Source organism: Lycorma delicatula, chromosome 2 (genome assembly GCF_047948215.1).
Source record: "Lycorma delicatula isolate Av1 chromosome 2, ASM4794821v1, whole genome shotgun sequence".
Classification (NCBI taxonomy): domain Eukaryota; kingdom Metazoa; phylum Arthropoda; class Insecta; order Hemiptera; family Fulgoridae; genus Lycorma; species Lycorma delicatula.
In genome coordinates this window covers 160,319,638-160,342,236 of record NC_134456.1, presented here as the reverse complement: position 1 = coordinate 160,342,236, position 22,599 = coordinate 160,319,638, and the positions used below count along the sequence as shown (strand labels likewise).

Sequence of the window (22,599 nt, the reverse complement as noted above, 5' to 3'; positions counted from 1 at the left end):
TATGTATATATGCATACGTTTAAAATTAAAATTAAACTTATCAATACCATTTTTCTTTATATATATATAAACTACCGCTTAGAGTTTCTCACAGCTTAAACTTTCATTTTTATAGACTTTTAAGAAGTCCACTGGCGTGTAAAAATGCAACTATATTTTCTTCATTTCCATTATCCAGATCAGCAGTAATATTATTTCTAAAACGGAACCTCTTTCTGAGGTCCTCATATATGGTACACTCTTCTATAAGATGCTTGATTGTCAGTGTTTTATTACAAACACCGCACATTGGTCTCACTTCGCCGGTTAACAAATATAAATTTGTTAATCGCGTATGACCGATTCTAAGTCTGGTCACCGCTACTTGTTCACGGCGAGTCAACTTATAGTCGCTTTTCCATTTATAAGGAGAAGATTTTACTGTGTTTAATTTTGTATTTAATCTCCTCCATTCAGCATTCCACTTGTTTTTTACTATGTTTGATAGACGGTTTTTAACATCTGCCACTCTTACAGGAAATGCATCCAAAACATCGCAGACTGTTGCCTTTCTGGCAGCTTCGTCTGCGATTTCATTACCTGTAATACCAGCATGCCCCGGAGTCCATACAAATACGCATCGCTGTCCTCGTTGTTTTAGTACGTATAAAATGGACAGGATGTTTGCAATTAGGACATCCTTAATGTTCTTGTTCCGAATTGCGATGAGTGCACTTAATGAATCGGAACATATTAGCACTCTCTCTTCGTAATAGTGTTCAGTGTAGCGAAGAGCTTGCTGAATTGCAGTGAGTTCTGCCGTTTAGAGACTGGCCACATCTGGCAGTCTCCAAAAGTGGGCTTCTTCATTTACATATATCGAACATCCAACACCATGTTCGGTTTTAGAACCGTCAGTATAAATTCTAATATGTTCTTCGTAACTACTGACGGTTGCCAAAAATTCCTGCTGGATGATCACTGCTGGTTTCTTTTTTATTTCTCCTTGATAGAGATCCAAACTTGTATTAACCGCTGGCAAGAGCCATGGCGGTATTTCTCTTGCCAATGTATCTGGAATGGCAACTTCATATTTATTTCTTAATTCGTGGTACCTAATTCCGGCTGGTCTGGAATAGGTAGCACGACGTTCGTATAATGCAGCCATGGGATGATTCGTAAACAATTTATTATTTACATGAGCAGGGAAAGCCCATATATTTGCTGCATATCTTAACAAGAGGATCTCTATTCTATAATGTAGTGGTATTATTCCGGCTTCAGACATCAGACTAGCCGCCGGACTTGTGCGGAAAGCACCTGTTGCGTATCTTATTCCGCTATTATGAACTACGTCTAACTTTCTTAAGTGCGACTTTCTAGCGGATGAATATTCGATACATCCGTAGTCTAGTTTAGATTGAACCAATGCTTTATACAATCTCAATAATGTCTCTTTTTCTGAGCCCCAATTTAAGTTCGATAAACATTTTATAATGTTTAGGGCTCTTTTGCATCTATCACTCAAGTCCTGTATATGTAATCCCCATGTAAGGGATTTATCCAATACTAGTCCTAAATACCTTACGCTGTCTTTATATTGTATTGGATTATCATCAATTGTCAACGCAGGACTTTGATGAGGAATTCTCTTCCTACAAAAGTGTACACAGCACGTTTTTTCTGGTGAGAATTGGAATCCATTATTCCTTGCAACTTCATTTAGAGCATTGATCGCTCGTTGCAATTTGTACCTCACCATAGCAGTCTTGTTGCTGGCATATACGATTGCCAGATCATCAACATAGACGCTTTTGCTGATTTCTACTGGAATGGCTAATATCAATTTATTAATGGCAATGGTAAGGTAAACAAGGTACCGCTCAACGGTGAACCTTGCGGTATGCCATTTTTCAAGATTCTTTCACATGAATATTCATTGTTGACACGTACTTGGAAGGTACGGTCATTCATGTAGTTGCTGAGCAGTATAGGCAGATTGCCACGAATGCCCCATTCATGTAACTGGAGCATTATACCATGATGCCAGGTCATATCGAAAGCCTTCTGAAGATCAAAGAAGACTCCGACACAATGTTTCCTTGTAATAAAGCTGTTATATATAATGTCCTCTAAGCTGATCATTCGATCAGTGGTAGAATGGTATTGTCGAAAACCTGCTTGATACGGTTTTCTTTTTCCAAAACCCAGACGAGTCGATTATTAATAATTTTTTCCAATATTTTCCCCATAGCACACGTCAAAGAAATAGGACGGTAGCTATTGGGGTTTTTCTTTGGTACTGGAACAACATGAGCTTTTACATGAGCGGGTACGTTCCATCCCGCCATATTTTATTATAAAGTTCTAATAATCTACACTTTGCAGTGTTATTCAGCTGCCTGATCATATTATAGTGGATTTCATCCACTATAACATCAGCAGCTGTGTTACCTGCTTTTACCAACGCTTTCGCGAATTCTTCCATTTTAAATGGTACATTATATGAGTAATTATACTCAGTTCTAAAATTTAGTAGACCTTCGAGTTCTTCTTTTTTGGTTCGAAAACCTTCCTCGTAGTTGGCCGTTTTGCTGGCCTTTTCGAAATGATTGGATAACAGCTCTGCAATTTCATATGGAGTATCTTTTATTTCATCTTCATCTTGAAGGCTAGTTATGGGAGCAAAATCATTACGCCCACAAATCGCCTTCACTTTCCTCCAAACATCTGATGCAGTAGTAGTTTTGTCGATGGATGACACGTATTGCTGCCAGGATCGTTTTTTCGAATCTATCATAAGACGTTTTGCATACGCCCTGTATTTCTTAAAGGCAACAAGATTTTCTATACTAGGACGCTTCTTAAAGGCGTTATACGCCCTTTTCTTTCTTTTTATAGCTTCACTTATTTCATCGTTCCACGATGGAACGGGTTTCTTTGTAATTTTCCCAGATGTTTTGGGAATATATCTCGATGCCGACTCAATTATTGCATTTGTTATGGCGTCGACATCGTCTCCGATAACTCCAGTTGTTTCCGGGAGTATCGTTCTAGCTGTGAAGCTCGTCCAGTCTGCCTTTTCAAATAACCATCTTTTAGGGATGGGATATATTGTTCTTGTAACATCAGTTACAATTTGCACCGGGAAATGATCGCTTCCATGCAGATCGTCTATAACATGGAAGCTGTACCTCGGTGCTATCAATCCGCTTATAAGTGCAAGATCTATACAGGACGTCGATCCATCTCTGGCATTGAAAAAGGTTCCTGATCCGTCGTTTAAAATAATAAGTTCTGAATTCATCAGGAACCCTTCCAGTTCTCTTCCACGGGGATCTACTCGTTCTGATCCCCAAAGAGAATTATGAGCATTAAACTCACCCACCAGTAAAACAGGTGGGGGAAGCTCGGAAATTAGTCTTGCTATGTCATCCTTATTCCAATCAAAATACGGCAAGTATATGCTGCAGACAGTGACCTGGAGCGGACGCTTCATTCTAACGGCGACCGCTTGTAGGTTTGTGTTTAGAACAACCGCTTCGGTGGTAGCTCTAGTCGATGTTAATATAGCTACTCCACCTCTAACTCTTATATTTGGCGGTTGATCTCGCCGAAATATATTGAATCCTTTTAATTAAAAATTTTCATTTCGGCGAAAATGTGTTTCTTGCAGACATATACAGATCGGGTCTACATCATGTACCAAGCGTTGGAGCTCATGGATGTTTGAAAAACATCCATTGATGTTCCACTGTACTATCGACTCACTAATTTTTAATTAAATTATTGTCTGGGTTTTCATTTCGGCCATCCTTTTTTTCGCTTCTTCTCCATGTTGCGAACAGCAGCATGTTCGCGGAGAAGGTCGTCGCCTGTAAGGCTTCCGGTCTCCGTGTCGGAGACCACCGAAGCCGCCGACGACGACGGACATGGATCGGCGCCGGTTTTAGGCGCCGATTGAGAGGCGGCAACCTGGCCACTCCCCGACACGGGGATAGCACCGGTCACCGCCTGTGGAAGGGGAGACATTCGCCCCCCCTGTGTGATTTTTTGTGGCCTCTGGGGTTTAGAGGCCAACTCAGTTGCTGGAGGCTTTGGAGCCTCCATAACAGTCTCTGTAGGAGTCACCTTTTTCTTTTCATCAAGAATCTCACTGAGGCGGACTTGACTTTCTGCTTTGGCATCCGTTTTCTTGAGAGTAAGAGCAACTTTCTGTGTTTTATCTTCAGGAGGCTGTACTAATATCTTTGGCTTTATTGGCTCTTTACTATTGAAAGGTTTCATTTTATTGTCTATAATTCTTTCAATCATATTAGCCAATGTCGGAGCAAGTTTACTTATGAGTTGACCCTCATCGACAGCAACTGGAGCAGTGACAGGAGCGGCAGCCGCAGCCTGAGCGTAAGTTGTTGTTGCTCTAGGCTTACGGGCGTTAACTATCTTCTTTGCATCGAAGTAGCTGACCTTTTGCAGGGTTTTTACTTCCTGCACAGCCACTTCATCTTTGTAGACAGGACAATTCCTTGATCTACAAGAATGCGCTCCTTTGCAATTAATACATGTAGGAGGCTCTTTACATGGCTCTCCCTCATGCACCTCTTCACCGCGCATATTTGTGGTCTTTCGCATCTAAGAGCGGTGTGGCCAAAGCGTTGGCACTTGAAGCACCTCATTGGCTGTGGGACAAATGCCCGCACATCCAAACGGTGAATCCCCGCTCTTCTCTTTTCTGGCAAAGTAGGCCGGTTGAAAGTGAGGACATGAGAAGCTGAGGGTAAGACCTCACCGTTCCTTCTCATGTTCAATCGACGGCACTCTATTACTCCTTGTGCTGCCAGTTCCTCTACAATCTCTTGCTCCGAACAATTTAAAAGATCCCGACAGACCACAACACCCCTTGAGGTGTTGAGCGTGCCGTGGGGATCAACACATACTGCTAGCTCTCCAATTTTCTTCAGTCCTAGAATCTTCTGAGACTGTATATCATTAACAGTCTCTACATGAAGTCCCGTAAAAGTTTTTCTTATTTCTTTAACAAGGCCTCCAGCACAATTTGTAATCTCTCTAGCAATTAAGAATGGACTTACCTTTTGGAAGTTACCATTCTCTTTTGTGATGACCAAAAATCTTGGTTTGGGAACATTATTTCCAAACAAAGCTTTTCTTAAATCTTTACTGATTTTATCAGCATCTTTTCTAATCTTATCACTCTCCTTACTTTTTTCCTCTTCGCTTGTGGCGAATCGGCGGTTTCTAAACGAGGGTGTTTACGTGCACCCTCTGCCACGTTAGTTTGTTCAGGAAAATTCATGAACATTGATCCCTTCTGTAGCAAGGCTAGCCACCGGGGTGTACCCCCACTCCTGGGCTACTAACCTTGGAGGTCCGATCCGGTACTCCGGTGGAACCGGCATATGTCCTGGCAGAGAGCGGATGCGCAGTCTCTTCACTGACTCCAGGCTCCTACTCACCGAAGCTTTCAGAGCTCCCATGCACCGACATACATAGGCACCATTGCTACATGCTTGCCATCGCAGGGGGGATGTGGACAACGGAAGGGTCTCCGTTACACCTGCAATAACATTGACCCTGGCCGCCACATCGCCAGCTCTAAGAGTGGTATGAATCCATTTCCAAAATCGTTTGTTATTTCATTTCCTGCAGGTAGCCAAAAATCCAGTCCGTTTAGTGACCTGAAGTTGGAACCAGGTCAAACTTAACAAAGCATAACCGAGGAATTTACTCGGAACCCCGTTAGCCAGCTATATGTGATGTACAAAGGTACAGTTGTTGCCGCCCTGGACGTGGAACATAGATGTTGTGTTCCGGACGTGGGGATTATTTACCTCAGGGCTGAAAGGATAATAATTTCGAATGGAAGACGACTGTATCCATGAAGAATCTGAGACTGGAATTTAGGAATCCGATGAAATAGTTGGGATCATATCATTATAAGACATTATTTAAACATTTAAATTTTACACCGTTTCATGTATATTTCTTATTATAAATAATCGAATATTGTATGTAGGCTAACTATTTTGAATGAAATAAATAATTAAAAATAAAATGCAGAATAAAAATTAATAAATACAAATAAAATTAAATTTAAAAATGGTTTTAAAAGTATTAAACCGATAAAAACAATCGTAGAATATTAAGAGACCACTACATTTCGGGAGATAGATTTCTGATCCTCCTAGAAAAATACAAGCAGCATACAAACTCAGCTGAGCACATATGTATTTCGCCCCAATATAGTTCTCTCACCCGCTTCTTTAACCAATCGTCTTGAAAATTACGCTTGTAATAAGTATCATACAAGTTAATGTATCTTATTTAGACAAAGTAGCATATTGAGTGATATACAGACAATACAAGTAGAATAAAGATGGATTACATCTGATGAAATTGTGCAGTAATTTTCAACATTTTTGTGCAGTGATGAAATTGTGTAATATGTTTTACAATAGTGGGAGATGGCCAGAAGAGTTTCCTTAAACGCTAAAAATTCTAATCCCCCAAAAACGTTTTGTGCAGTAAACACCAATATCGTGGGACAATTAGATTAATTTCGTATTCAGAAAGATTTTTTTTTTGAGAATTCCGAACAGAAGATTAAGTAGAAAGAAAGGAATAAATTTTTATAGAAGATTTAGAAAAGTCTATTTAGGGATATGGATTTAGAAAGAGAAGAGGCGGAAAAATGCAAGCCTAATAAAAAAAAATTGGCGGTAGGTGTACAGCAATAGGTAAAGGAAAAATTGTATTTTATACAATATATTCAGTCTGGTCAAACTGCAAAAGATAGTAGAAATAATAAAAAGTAGATGGGAAAATAAAAGATCTTCCCGTTCAGTCTGGTAAAGAATTTTACCAGAATTATGAAAAATGAGAATGCACAAACTGAGTGGATTATTGACTTACTAAGAGGAATAAAACAACTTTTTTTAACAAACATTTTTAATTAGTGGAAGTTTCGAAGAAACACCTGGAAAACATCAAAAATTTTAGATCCTTAAAAATGACTGAAGTTTAGCTGTAATTAGAAAAAAATAAATACGGATATAGTTCAATCAGGATAGATAACCATATGTTGTGAAACTATAAAAAAAATAATAAGAACTTCGGCTTTTTAAATTTATTAATTTTATTTATTTTTTTTTTTATTCCACTAATCCTAATATTTCAAATACGTTATTTGATTTAAATCACTAAAATACATTTGTGAAATTATTTTGCATTTAAAAACTAAACTACCGGTATATTTAATACTTATAACTTAATAAACTTCCAAAGAAAGAGCTTTTAAAAAAAATCGGAGAAAAAGAAGAGGAGAACGATTTAGAACAACTATGAACTTACTCAAGAGAAAAACTTACTAGAACAACTAGTTTGGTATGTCATTAAATGACATTGATTGCTATTATAGCACCCAGGGGAATTTGGTAACGGAACGAATTGTGGAAGAAATAAACTCTGCGCGAGATAAAATATTAGAATACATAAAGCGAATAATTAAAGATGAAAAATGTGAATTACAGACTGACTTTGATTAATGAAAAAAGAGATTCGAAGAATCGATAAAAATCCATCTACAAGTATGTTCAATCTTTTAATAAATAACTGTACTAATCCATGAGTACTAATCCAAAAATAAAGAACGAAATTTAGCCCTCGGTTAAAAATTATTAAAAATATTAATGAAAAGAACTTTATATCAAGATATAATAAAGTTTAAAATTCACTGATTTTTCTTCCACAAATAATATATTTGCATGACAAAACTCAATTCAGATTTATCCATGAATTTAAAAAATAACTATGTCTTTGCAGTAAAAAAAAATTAATATGCATATCTATTTGTTGTAGACCAATCTAAATTATTAAAATATTCTATCGATTAGCTTAACAAAAATTCATGTTATAATAAAACAAAATATATATATATATATATATAAAGTTATAATCGAAAGTAAATTTATGTAAAAAAAAAAAAAAATTGCTTGAAAACTTCCTTTTAAAAAAAAATCGTTAACTTTAATAAAAAAATTCATGTCCGTGTACTTGAACCATAAATATTAATTTAATAAAACAAATTGAAATTTTGCCTATAAATTACATAAAAATCCTCTTTCTTTGTCAAAATATTACTTTTGAAACAAACTAATTTTCTGGACGTACATCTCATCACGCAAGAAGAGATAAAGATAAATTAATTATTAATGGAATTTCTATATTAATTTATCTTAAACCCGATTGAAATAATGACTATGTATAAAGTAAGAATAAATGCAAGGATACCCAGTTTGTCCAGGGGGTGAATTTTTTTCAAAAAACAGTTTGTTGGTGTACCAATTAAATTTTAGTAAATTTCCATCACTTGTTTAAACCACTATAATCGCTTTATTTGAGGTTGAAGATAAATAATATTTACATTTTACCAGTATTTAATTTACAATCGGTTCAAATTTACTGGAACCAAAAGTAAATTAAATATTTTAGTAACTAAACATCTTTTGTAGAATCTAAATATTAAGTAGGATAAATAAATAGAACCTTTATCATTAATAGACTTTGTTTCTATTATATTATAAAGTGTGTAAACTTGTCGAATCTCATAATCGTCTGCTTGAGATGGCTATTATGTTTCTACTATTAAATCAACTGCTGAAGTCAAGGGGCAAGCTCACTAATTGAAACGATAAGATATCCTACAACAGAAGAAGATTATTACGCATTGAGTGGGTTTTCGGTACAATATCCCTGGAAATATAGGATTATTTGATTCTAACATTTCTAGGCACGTCCGTAGGAAATTTGTAGCAAATATTAAATCGATACTTTACTCTGGTCATAACCGAACTGCAGGATGAATGGAAAGCCTACTTCAGTCTAGCACAACGGCATAAATACCACACGGTAGAAGTCCAGATTACGTTTCTCTGATTCTGTAACAAATTTACATACAAAATGAAGTAATTATATTGATAGATTAAAGTAAAAAAAGAATCAAGACATAATTGATGCCAAAAAGTAACTAACTCCTACGTGAATTTACACATATAACGATACAGTAACGCTTATCTTTAAAACAAAATAATACAAAAATTGTAGAATTAGTTTTCTCACTGAATTTAGGCTTTTTAGAATAAAAATACATTAGGATTGGCGTATTACAAAGATATGTAGTATTCGATATGTAATATTTTTAACCTAAATAAAATAAACAAGCACATGATAAATTCTTTACCTAATTCATATCTCTAAAAAAATCCACTGAAAAGATACCCTTACACTTCAGTGATTGATATTCTTCTTGGTAAAGGAAAATATATAAATTATTAGCAATTTTCTGGACGACTTTAAATTTTTTAACTATTTTTTTTTCCATGGGGATAGAGCTTCTGTTTGAAAATTAAAAGAAAAACAATTTTTCTCTTTCTTTGAGATTAATTTAATAAAAATTTCGTATTACAAAAATTATCGATAAAAAATTAAAAATATTGTTTTTAAAATACAAATACAAAATTAATGTTAGAAAATACATCCCTCCTAATATTTTTGTAATGTACATTTTTTTTAAAACAGAAAGATAGGCAACTATACCTGAAGTGGCCACTACGAGTTTTCTTTGATTCTCTTCGTCCAACAAAATTAACGTTTGCAAATTAAAATTTTCACTAATGTGTTACTCCTTTTTGGGATATACGAGCATAAGTGTTAAGTAATTACTATTCTAAAGTATTTTATGTAAATTCCTCTAGAAAATAATGACCTTATCGATGTTCTGTTCTTACTGGATGTTGCAATTAAGAATATACCTATAAACATTTTTCTATATAAAATGTATTCCTGTTATGTATATATTTATTTTTCTTTAATTGTGATATGTTCTTATTATACGTTTTTCAGGTGGAAATCAAAGGGCAATAAAAGTTACGATAAATTAAAAAATAAAAAATAAATGAAAGACTGAAGTAATTCGTTCATAAGACGACGACATCCGTATAGGCTTGACAGGGATTGCAATGGATCATTTGTTGTTCGCTTCATTGCATAATTTGTAATATAGTTAAAAAATAAATCAAATTTAAAAAAAAATTAAACATTTATGGGTGAGATGAACTCAAAATATGTGTACAACTATTAAATAAGTCTTTATTGGATAAATTGTATGCATGTATTTTTGTGTGAATGTCTGAAAATTATATGTGACTGTATCAGTTTCTATTAAAATAAATAATGTTATGTATGGGTGAAGTAGAAATGTAATATTTAATTTTGTATTTTTAATAATATAGTCGTTGTTAATATAATACTACTTAGTAAAATTAGTAAAAAAAATATATATATTTCACATTTTTACTTTATAAGACACAAATGAATTATTTTATTATTTTGTAAAAATAATGAATAATAATTATTTTATTTTTTATTTGTAAATAAATTATGAATGTAAATAAGTAAATAAAATAAATTGATAAAAAATTAGTTTTCTGAGTAATAATAATAATATTTAATTATATTTTATTTTATTTACCATAATATGTCATGATGACACATAACTTATGATGTCATATGACTTTAAGATATTTACAAATGTTTTAAAAATAAGCCTGTATCCCAAATCAAAGATTTTAGTTTAAGAAATGTAAAATGGAGATAAATTATTTAAGTTAAACTTTCCTGAACGTATAAAATGAATAATTTTTTTTCTCTTATAAATCATCTTAGCTGGATTATACGTTTATAAGTGATTTGGAAACTTAACAATATTTTTATATTATTATGGAAAAACTGAAGTTACATTTATTTTTACTGAAGTAAATGATTCATTTCAGTATTATACTAAAATTCGCTCGAAATACATAATAAAATAAAGCAGTTTACCATTTTTATTATGTTTTCTTTAAAATTAAATTTACGATTTTGTTCACAAAAAAATAAAACCCCGAAAATTTTCTTTGTCAACAGTCTAATATTAAGTTTTGATAAACATTAGTATATACTAATTATAAGTAACCATTATTATAATAGTGAGGAATTAGTATTTAAAATATCTGCTACTACGTAGTACTGCTCAGAAAACGATATGTTTTTAAAGACCTAACTTCTCTACCAATTTTTATTTTTTATTTTTTTATTCCTAATGTTACATTGAAATCTGTTCATTTAGTAAACAATAAGCAACTCCCCCCCATGATCCAATAAAATGATGATGATGTGTATGAAATATAAATAAAGTGTAGTCTTGTACAAACTCAGGCCGACCATTCCTGAGATGTGTGGCTAACTGAACCCCAACTACCACAGTACACCGGTATGTACTGACTACTATTCAAATTCATATAAAAGTAATTAACTAAAGCTGCTAAACAAGTGATTTGCGATGAAGAGTTTACCATTAGACCAACCCGGTGGACCTGAAATATTTGCGTAAATGTCTGAAAATTATATGTGATTGTATTAGTTCCCATTAAAATAAATATGTTACGTATAAGAGAAGTAGAAATGTAATAATATTTTATTATAATCAATATAAATTTCTCCGAGACTTCTTTCGTGACTGAAAAAATAAAGTTCATACACTTTCATACTTTCACAATTAAAACGTTATATTATTTTTAGAAAAAAATATTAATATCCTAACTGATTGAACCAGTTATTACTTAAAAAGATAACAGGAAAAGAGTTTTTATTTGAAGTTATCAAAAATGGCCGAAGTAAATTATTACTTGATAAAAAATTTATTATTTTTACTCAGTAATATATTTCATATAACTTAGCATACAGAGTGAAATTAAAGAATGGACGGCTTCATATTTCAAAAGTGAGGGATACTAGGACGTAAAACAAGTATGAATCGACATGGTTACAAAATTACTACTTTATGGTGTGTTCGAAATTTTTTCTGCCATCTTGATCCGCTACATTGAATCAAACGTTTTTTTAATGAAAAGGAAGTTGAACTTGTTATAACTTGATTTTAATATAAAATCTTAAAGAAAAATGAGAGCAAAGTAGTTTAGGACTGAAAACGTTTAACTAGATGTTGAAATGAAATATTTTGATAATTACAGTAAATAATATCCATTACCACAATCATTTAAACTGTAGTAGTGTTATAAATTATTAGTTTTTGTATATTATTATTAAAATAAGAATAAAAAGTTTAAAACTAAGGAAATATGATGGTCTTTCAGGATGATATTAACAGTCATGAAAGGTCGATAAGGAACAAGTGCCCTTGAACCTTGAGAAAAGCTTCATGATTACTTTATCAAGGAAAACGTGTGCTATCAAGCATGCGTAAAAAATCGGCAATTCTAGTATCAGGAGGGTAAAGATAATACTGTTGATTTAGGCAAAACATTTCATAAGAAATTATTGTGTTTACACATCATGTAGATGCCGTGGTATTAAAAGCTAGGAGGTATTTTGAATTGATACTGTGAGTTAGCCGTCATTTTATTAACATTGAATCAGTCTTAAGGTTATACCGAACTAACCTTAGATCTATTTTGGAATATTGCACGGTAGTTTGAAACTATAAGAGGGTGTGTACTAACATTAAGAATGAAATGGTTCAAAAGAAACGTTTAATCATCTGTGAGAAACAGGCTTCAGCGGACATATTAGTTACCACGAGCAGTATACGTGTTTGGGCTTACCACCACTAAAAAGCAGGATTCCAAGATACCATATTTGTTTATAAGGCCCTTAATGCCAAGATAGGTGTTGATATTTCGTATGTTGGGCTCAAAGTGCCAAAATTAAGTTTAAGGAACCGTCGTTTCCTATGCATGAGTATGCAATGCGTCTTCCTGTTGGCTAGCGCTATTGATATTATTCATGAATTAAGCAGGGACCCTGCTATTTTTGATATTAGTTTTAAGAAGGTAAAAAATCAGTTATATGTAATGGAATTTGTTTAAAAACCCCTAATATTATTATAATTTAAATTAATATAATTTTGGCCCCTTGTATTTATTGTGGGAGATATACCAAGGCTTTGCTGTTCTAATATACAAAATGAAATAAATAAACAATTAAATTATAATTATTGTTGATGTTATTTTTTTTTGTTAGTGTTTGAGCCGTTAATTCCAACATTAACTGTTTAAAATTTGTCATTGGGTTTAATTCTGAAGGTAATAAGGGATAAAAAAAGTTACTACGGGGTTTTACATCGTTTTATTACCATCTCGATTTTTTTTACAATTTTGATTTTTGATGACTCAAAGCTGAAAGAATTTATCGAGAAACGGTTTTTTCTTCGTTTTTCTCGTAAAATTTTGCATTAAAACTACATACACCTTTCTGTTTAAAAATAACCTTTGATTCATTGTGCCGGTTCCAGTTAGGAGACAAAAATTTCGAACACACCATAAAGTAGTAATTTTGTAACTAAGTAGATCTGTACTTCTTTATACCTCCTATTATTCCTCCAATTTTGAAATATGAAACCGTTTTCAAACATCAACCCGTATAAAATATTGTTTATAAGACAAATAAAATATAATTATATGAAAATTGATGTTAAAAAATGATTAGAATTGAAAATAAACTAATTTCAACTGTTTTATTAAACTACTGATATAACTTTATATATGAAATGTTTAAAAAAACAAAAACTACTAAAAAAATAAAACAGACTAATACTCTTATTTAAGAAGAAGAATAAATAAACTGACTCAAAATAAATTTTTAATATTTTTTATTAACAATCAGATTGGCTGAGTGGGAATATTTGAAAAATTTAATATAGGAATTTATGCCTCATTGTAAATAAGCAATAAAAGTAAGTCAGAGTATAATCATTATTTCTAACAAAAATACATATCCTTTAAGAATACTCATCAACAAAAAATATTTCAGAGATTATTTCCAAAAATAGATGAAAATATTTTCAACTAAAATTACGATATTTGATTACGTTACAATTAAATTAAAAAGGTTAAAGTTGATAAATGAATGCGTTTTGAATCTTTTTTATAATACTCATTCATGTTTCAATACAAAGACATGAATTGTCCAACAAAGCATTTATTTAAATACAAGGTAATATTATTATAAAACTTTTAAGTAAAGATTTTACAACTTTTATCTAAAAAATAAACGTAGTTTAATGAATATTTATACTGTTTACTGAACTGAAAAAATTGTTAACATTCATAAAATTAATAGAGTTCGCTTGATAATGCAAAAATACATATTTTTACAGTTCAAATGTCATGAATTCTTCAAAATTCACGGAGGATGTTATAGACAGAAATTTTATATTCATACACAAAATAACGCTTTTTAATTTAGAGATTTCCAGGATATCAGGACCATTTAAATTCTAAAAACTGTATTATAGATTTACAACGCGCTCAAACAAATATGTTGCTTGTTCATAAAGGAAATTAGAGTGGAGGGGTTCATCAATTTATATTTCAGTTGAAAATTTTCATTAGATACACAATTCCAGATATAGGATTCTTAATTTAGATGTTCCATAATTGTAAATTTTTGTAACAAACCATGTATTTAAATTGATTATCGCAAACTATTATTTTCAATAATTACTGCTTCTACCTCGTTTAAAAAATTTTCAGATCTTTAGGTAATACCTGATCCCCTGAGAGATAAGAGATAAGACGGGTACCTACTGTTGTGCGGGTTTTTCTCTCGAAATATGGATGGCCGATACAAAGATCGATCTTTCTTATTATTCCATTTGTCTTACTCTTGAATGTTCTTTCTCAATAGTGAGTTCACAGAATTCAAGTCGAGTCCGGCTACATCTAAGCTAAAAACTATGAAATATAACCGTAGTTTTCAGATCACATTTAGGATGCCAACAAGTGCATGCATTATCCGAAAGTATACAATCTTTCAGTCCAATGTCAGAGCAAAAAATCTAATTGTTAAAGTGACTTCCAAGTGAAGTGTGTTTTTTTGTAACAACCAATAGATTAAGAAGGCTACGAATATAAAATAAAAAGATTCAATTTTCTATACCTCTCATAAAAAGAGGAAATACTCATATATACAATACAGTGACATCTGAAGATTTTTTTTTATATATAGCAAAGAATCATATTTTAAAATCTAATGAAATGTGGTAGACAAAGATATTAATTTCTTAAAGGTATTTTCTATTACAGCAAAGATTTCTGTTCTCCTAATTATTATAAACGTAATATAAAATTTAAAATATTACTTTTATATTCAATTTACTTATAAAATAATTAAGCATAATCAAACTTTAGGACAGACTCTCTCCTCTGTCCAATCCAAATTGACAATTATTACTTTCCATTATTTAATTTGTATATACAGTTACGTACTTTTTTTTACAGTACTCAATTAAAGAGCATACATACACATTTAATTAAAATTGTCATTAAAATGTTATTATTTCTATATTTGCTGCATGTAAATCTTAGAAACAACTTTTCAACTACAAACGAAATGCACTGTAGCATTGTCACTAATGAGATAAACTTCGAGTGCAATCTAAAAGTTTGTTAAAAGTTAAAGTTAAAAACGATTAACAAAAGAAGGTAAGTTTTATATATTGGTACGTTTTTCCTTTAAATTGATTGAATGAAATTCAATCAAAAATACGTTACTTCTAATATTAATAGGATAACATTATCGTTGATCATCACAGAACAACAAATCACCTGTACAGTATCTACGTAATAAGGTAATACTCGCATGTTACACATTTGAAATTATCTACTTAAGAAACACGCAGTAATGCTGCAATGCTAAAATAAATGAAAAAAAAAAAAATATTTTAAATCTAATTAGTGTGATTATAGATTTCAACCACTTTATTTAAAACTACAAATTGCATTTTCCAATGTAACAAAATTTATTATGAAAGTTGATAAATATAAAGGGTAGCTTATTCAGAAAATAAGCACTAATTGCATTGTTTTCATAAAACATTTGCTCATATTTTTTTAGAATTTATTTATTTTTGATAAGAGATTAAATGTTATAATAAAAGTGAACTTAAAAGAAAACACAATTTAAAAAATCTCGTTCGGTACGTCAGAGACGGTAAGGCAGAGGTAGATTTCACCGGTGCTAAGTAGGGGATAAAAAAGATTTCCATCTTAAAGTTATAAAAAACTTCAAGTTTACTTAATACGATAATGGTTGCATGTGAAAAAAATGTCATATGTTTAGCATGACAAGCCCCATCTTATAATTCCAGCAACATTTTAGTCATCACTTGGCGTAAGGGTTGGTCATATAAAAATTGTTTCAGATAAATGTTTTAGATAATGTTTAAAGGACTAACAAACACTTTAAACCGATTCGACACTGTGCCGATTGAGGAAGGTATGATTCTTTTTTGTCTCCGAAACAATTTGTTCAACCCCTTGGACCAATGGTTGGTGATATAAAAAAACCTTACTTAGATAAGTTTTAGACCCTAATCCAAAGAATAGTAGAAACCTTAAACAAATAATATATATTACTTCATAAGAAAGTTGTAGCGATATTTTATTTTTTCAAAAAAGCTCCCCCATTTCCACCCGCATGGTCCGATTTTGGTCGTTAACAAACTTGACCGAGATTTAGGGACGCGTTGTTTTTAAGGAACAATTTGAAAGTGATTCGCGCAAAATTACGGCAGTTATCGTGTCCACAAAAAAGTAAAAAATAAACATTAATATATATATAAATAAACTTTTGATCTACGGTGGTTTTAGGGTCATCGGGATGTGAAACGCGAAGATATGTTGAAATTTTTCGGAAGTCGAATCATTGTACCCATTACAATATGTAGTTTTCTTATAAAATCTACCTAAAAAAATACCGTAAAAGCAAAGCACCTTTGTTCTTCTTTAAATAATTTCTATAGGAGTTTGTACAAAATAAAAACTATTTACTAACCCATAATTAAGCTACGTAATAAATTTAAAGAACAATTTTTTTAAGATAATTCTTTTATAAATTTTATTTTTTTCAAAATTTGTTGCATATAATTTTTATTTTTAATGTGGATAATTCTGAAAAAGCCGTCTAAGTCTATTAAAATGAGCTTGTTTGTTAAAAACGCTGAAGTGAAAAACATTTACAAAAATACAAAAAGTGATACACAAAAAAGACGTAAACAAACTTTTTATGTGATGAGCTTAGGATCTTTGGAATACGGAAACAGTTTTTTTTTTTTTTTTTTTTTTTGTTACTTTAAGTATTTTAGAATCTTTTTTTGTATTTTTAAACGAAGATGCTTAGAACATTAGATTGATTTAAAAGAATGTTTGTCATACCTATTTATGAACCCAACATTATGCAATGATGATGACAAAACTGAAAGAACCTTGAAAAACGTTTTAACTAGAAATTCTTATTTTTCAAATAAAAACCCAGTACATCAAAATCAAGGGTAATCGACTTCTATTTTTAATATTTATTTTATTTTTTATTGTAATTTTTTCATAACTCCTATAATTCCTAAATAAAAATGAAAAAATAAGCTAAGAAACAACTGAAAATTTCTCAGATTTGTATGGTAAGAAGTTTATTCGAACAAAACGAGTGATCAAGCAAAAACTTTTGTAACATTCTAACTATGACTTTCATTATAACTCTTTCGTATTGTTTACCTTTAAATTTAAGTTTTCGTTAGCTTATCTCTTATCTATTATGATGGAATCTTTGGAAATAACTTTAAATTATAAAATAAATACCATTTCTAGTCCTTCCATTACAATAATACCCAGCTACAGTTATTTGAAGAATAATTGAAAAAGTTTAAAGAAAATAATTACATTAAAAAGTTTCATGGAATACAAAACAAATAAATAATTACAGGATGAATCACAGTGTTACGATGCGAATAAACTAAAAACATTTGACAGCGTAAGGTAAAATTCAAATAGGCTTGCCTTATCCAGTTACTTTTATACTGATTTGAATACTAGATCGTGGATACCGGTGTTCTTTGATGATTGGGTTTCAATTTACCACACATCTCAGAAATTGTCGACCTGAGCCTGTACAAGACACTCATACAAATCATCCTCATTCATTCTGTGAAGTAATACCTGACGGTGATTCCCGGAGGCTAACAGGAAAAAAAGGCTTTCCTTATCAATCACATGTGAATCTCATGCTACCAAAACTATCTCCAACATAAAACGCATTAAAAAAAGCCTAACGACTATAAACCTTAAAATTATGGGGTTTATAAAATTATAAATTTTATAAATTCCATAATTTTGCCTATCTTTGGGGTGGAGCGGTAGCGTCTCGGTCGTTCATGTGGAGGTCCCGGATTCAAATCCTCGTCATGGTATTTTTTGCACATACAAAAATCCATTTCCGTATCCCACGCACAAGCTTCAAACTTATGTGGAGATATCGTGAAGCCAAAAAATTAAAAATATAACATTTGTAATAAATCATATCAAATTTAAGATCATAACGTAATATTTTTATTCTTCTAATGTTATATAATTTTTATTTAAAATAAAGTAATCAGAATAAATAAATCTTCACTAATCAAAACGGTAAAATGTGAAACACTCTTTAAAAAATTTAGAGAATATTTACGAATCATTTTCAGGATGCCTGTCATGACTTATTTTTGTGCTATTTATATTGCTCCTTCATCAGTTGAATTACCGGTTTCATTATTTTTTAATATTGTTCATGTTAATAATATCGTTTTATTTTTTTAATAAAAATTTCTAAGTTTAGTATGTTCATCATTTTTGTTTGGTTGCACTGAGTAAAAGACCAGGTATAAAAAAAAAATTAATTTTATGCTGTTTTTTTTCAGTTTCTTCTGTGCTTGGCAAACTCTTGATTCTCTTGCGTGTCGGGTATTTATGTTTTCTTTGTATTAATGGAATGAACTTATATTTAAATGTATTAAAGTTGGCGTAACGAAAGAAATCAAATATAAACGCTATAATTTTATAAATCTTATAGTAGTTTTATCTTAATAGTAGGCTGATCTCCTTGACGGAGTGGTATAGAGTCTTAGCCTCTCATCTGGATGTCCCGGTTTTAAATCCCAGTCAGGCATGGAATTTTTCGTACGCTAAAAAAATTACATTTCATATTCCCATGGTCAAGCTTCCAAATTATCTGGTGAATAAATCATAAAAAAATGTATCGCTTCTGCATAATATTATATTTACTACAATCACTGCAATTTAAATTAAATTCCTTGTTTATTGTATCTATTAGTTTAATTTTTGTTTATATTGTGGTTTTGATCCCAAATAAATCGCTTTGTTTTCTGAAATAAGATTTTCTTGAAAGACAGTTTTGTATTATTTTCAAAATGAGTCATAAAACTCTTTCAATATTTTGAAAAAAAAATTTTATGTATTTTTAGTATGGAGTTTTAACATATGTTATGAGAGAGATGGAAGGAACTGTTTTTGTTTATTACACACTTAAAGATGTTTAAAAAATATATCCGGTTCTTTAACGATCCCAAAGTTTTTTCAGATTATATTCTTCCAACTTAAAAAATTAAAATTTGTTTTAGTTAAACTGATGATTTAACAGTGTGAGAATAGTCATTGCAAGTTTAAATATTTTTAAGCTTTTATAACTATGCTAGCAATTTTATTTTAATTCTTCCCTAGGATATAATACGATGCCAGTGGATGAATTTTTTTCTTCTGCTTTTTAACACAAAAAAATATTATTTTTTTTATTACTTCATCATATAATAATAATAATAATATTTATTATTAGAAATAATATTAATATCTAACCTCTATAAAAATGCTGGGATACATATAAAATATTGCCAGTTTTCTTCGACTTTCATATAAATATAAAACAATAGTTTAATTGGAATTATTTCCTGCATATTTATGCATAATGCTCGAATGATTGAAGCAATTTTAATAATTAATGTGTTTTTCAAAATGTCTTAGAAATATCACTGTAAATTTTCGTTGAACATTTCCTTCTAAATTGATCTACTTCCCAATCAAGAAAATAATTTCAATCAAAATATGTATAACTATTTACCAATATTTATAAACAGTAAAAATAAAATGAGATTTATTTGGTACACAGTACAGATATTTAAATACGGGCAAGAAATATCTAACATGTTGATTTAGCATTACCTCTTTTTAAAAATTTGTTTAAACAGATTGGTAAATTCAAATAGTAAAATTTTATCGCTGAAAAAAGTATCGGAATTAATTCTATACTTATTAGAAAAACAAGGAGAAATTAAATATTTCCATTACCTTCTTCACTAAGCCGAATATGAAATCTTATATCACCAAGCCAACATTTCTTATTCAAAATGCAGATGACATTTAGAACTGCAAATGACATCTTCAGTCTGTTCACCTCTAGACTAACTGAATAGTGAATAATTTACTTTTAGAAAAAGCAACTCCCACTTGTACTCTGATTATTTTCATCTGGCACAACCGTAAGAAATATCAGCCAAATTGTGGAAAGCAACAGATTAGTGTTTCCCTTCCTATGCGAAACAATATGCGCAATCGTTATAAACTCTTCTCACAATCAGAGAATTATTAAAATTAATGAGGAAAAAACAACGATAATATTTTGTTGAGAAATAAAATTTCTTATTCCATAATAAATTTTTAATATCTATCTAAGAAATATTTTGTGAAAATAAGTTTCCTAGAAAAATAAAATAATTATAAATATAATTTTAGACAAACGGTACTAATAAATCAGATTAATGATTTTACAATTTATTTATTACCTCATGTAAAATACATAAATATGATGTAATTAATTTTGCTCTGTTTTTAAATTAAGTATTTCTTATTGGGAAGTGAATTTATCTACATACCCATTCATGCGGCTGTTCTCTGTTTCCAAAGAGAAGAAATACACACAAGTTCTTATCACGTAATTAATTACCTAGAATAAAACATGACTAATTTTTTTAAATTAAAAATCGCAATTGATTACTTGATACCAGCCTCCGTGACGCGAGTGGTAGCGTCTCGGCATTTCAACCGGAGGTCCTGGGTTCGAATTCCGGTAAGGCATGGCATTTTCATACGTTAAAAAAATTGTCATTAATCTCATCCTCTGAAGCAATATCGAAGATTAAAAAAAAAAAAAATACGTACTTCATGAACCGCAGTACAAAGAAGCTTTGTTGAGTATATAAACATGTTTAAGTATACACCGCATAGTAAAATATTAATCTTTAGATCTTATGCAGACGCATAAATATAACAGAAATAACAATAATTCAATTTCGTTAAATGTTTGGGAAAAAGTTTCTTATCATTATTCTAGACGATTGAAACTTGACCAAGATAAAAACTTGGTTGGTGTTTAGGTTGAATTTGGTGCGTTTGGAAGTATAGAGAAAAATACTATACGCAATGTGTAAAATTTTGAGTAAATTTTAAAAAGAAAAGATTAAAAACGAATAATATGGAAAATTCTAGATAAATTTTGTAACTTCCTATTAAACCCATTAAAAAATGAACACCAAACTGTGATTTAATAATATTCAAAGTTATATTTTTAAATTATATACCAATTTCATCATCATCTGCCGCCAAGAATTAGGTTCTAGACCTTTTTCTTTCTTTTTTCTCACTGTTTCTCGTGGCTGGAGCCGCATTTTATTATAAACACAACCCTGGGAGTTACCATCGCCTCTCAAACACTGGGGAGCAGCGCCAGGCCCGGCTATGCCGTTCCCAGTAGCCGGGACTTCGTCCTTTGATGTCTGGCCTCTAACGGGGGCTCTCCCAGGAGTCTCCGTTCTGTTTAATTTTTTTCATTGACAGCTATCACCTGGAGATCGTCCCTATTTCTGTCATTCCATTTTCTGTTCTTCCTAGTCATTCTCTTTTCTCTTCAAAAATATCATTTCAGTTGTCTGATCGAGTTCTTCTTTTTTTGACATCGTCCAGATTTCACTCCCTTAAAGAATAATAGGAAATGCTAATGTTTTATACAACGTCGTAATGAATGATGAATTATTTTTTTAATTTCTTAAAACCCTTCCACAAACTTTTTGAAATCGACGAATCTTATTATATATGTAATTACTTTTAAATCAGAGACTTTACATCCTTTTACAGATACTTTCACATCCTAAGAAAGTAAAATGTATCAGTTATTTCAAAATCTGACCGTTTATGACTATTTTAAATCGAACAGGTTTGTCACAAAGAAAAGTCATGACTGGTTTTCGTGGTGGAATCTTTACAGTTCTATTTTCCAGTTATCTTATTAAATCTATAAGCAAGCAACTGGAATTCCTTCTCTGATTCGCAGTCATAACAGAACCATTAGCAAACAAAAGGAAATTTATAAAACAATTATTAATAACTTGCACTCCCAAAAGTGCTTGTCTATTCCATTCTACAGTTTAAAGATTTAATATACAAATTTAAAAGTATCGCCGAAAAACGGCAGATTTGTCAAACAGATCTATTTACACTCTTATATCTTCCATCAACAATCTTCACTCGCGTTTCTCTACACAAATTCTGAATAACGAAGATAAGACGCTGAGGTATTCTTATCTCCATTGCTTCCCATAATTTTACTCTGTCGACACCTTATCCAAATTCACGAATGTTAAGCGGGTTTCTAGCGGAAACTCTCATCTCT

At 31.2% G+C, this 22,599-nt stretch overlaps 1 protein-coding gene across 1 annotated transcript in view; it reads left to right on the top strand.

The window, feature by feature from the left end:
* Positions 1-10,330, top strand: part of LOC142320292 (lachesin-like) — a 339,547-nt gene extending 329,217 nt beyond the window's left edge. Inside the window, exon 11 of the mRNA XM_075358000.1 lies at positions 9,898-10,330. The gene's annotated coding sequence lies outside the window, so the exon portion shown is untranslated. The remainder of the gene's footprint in view (positions 1-9,897) is intronic.
* Positions 10,331-22,599: the final 12,269 nt, after the last annotated feature.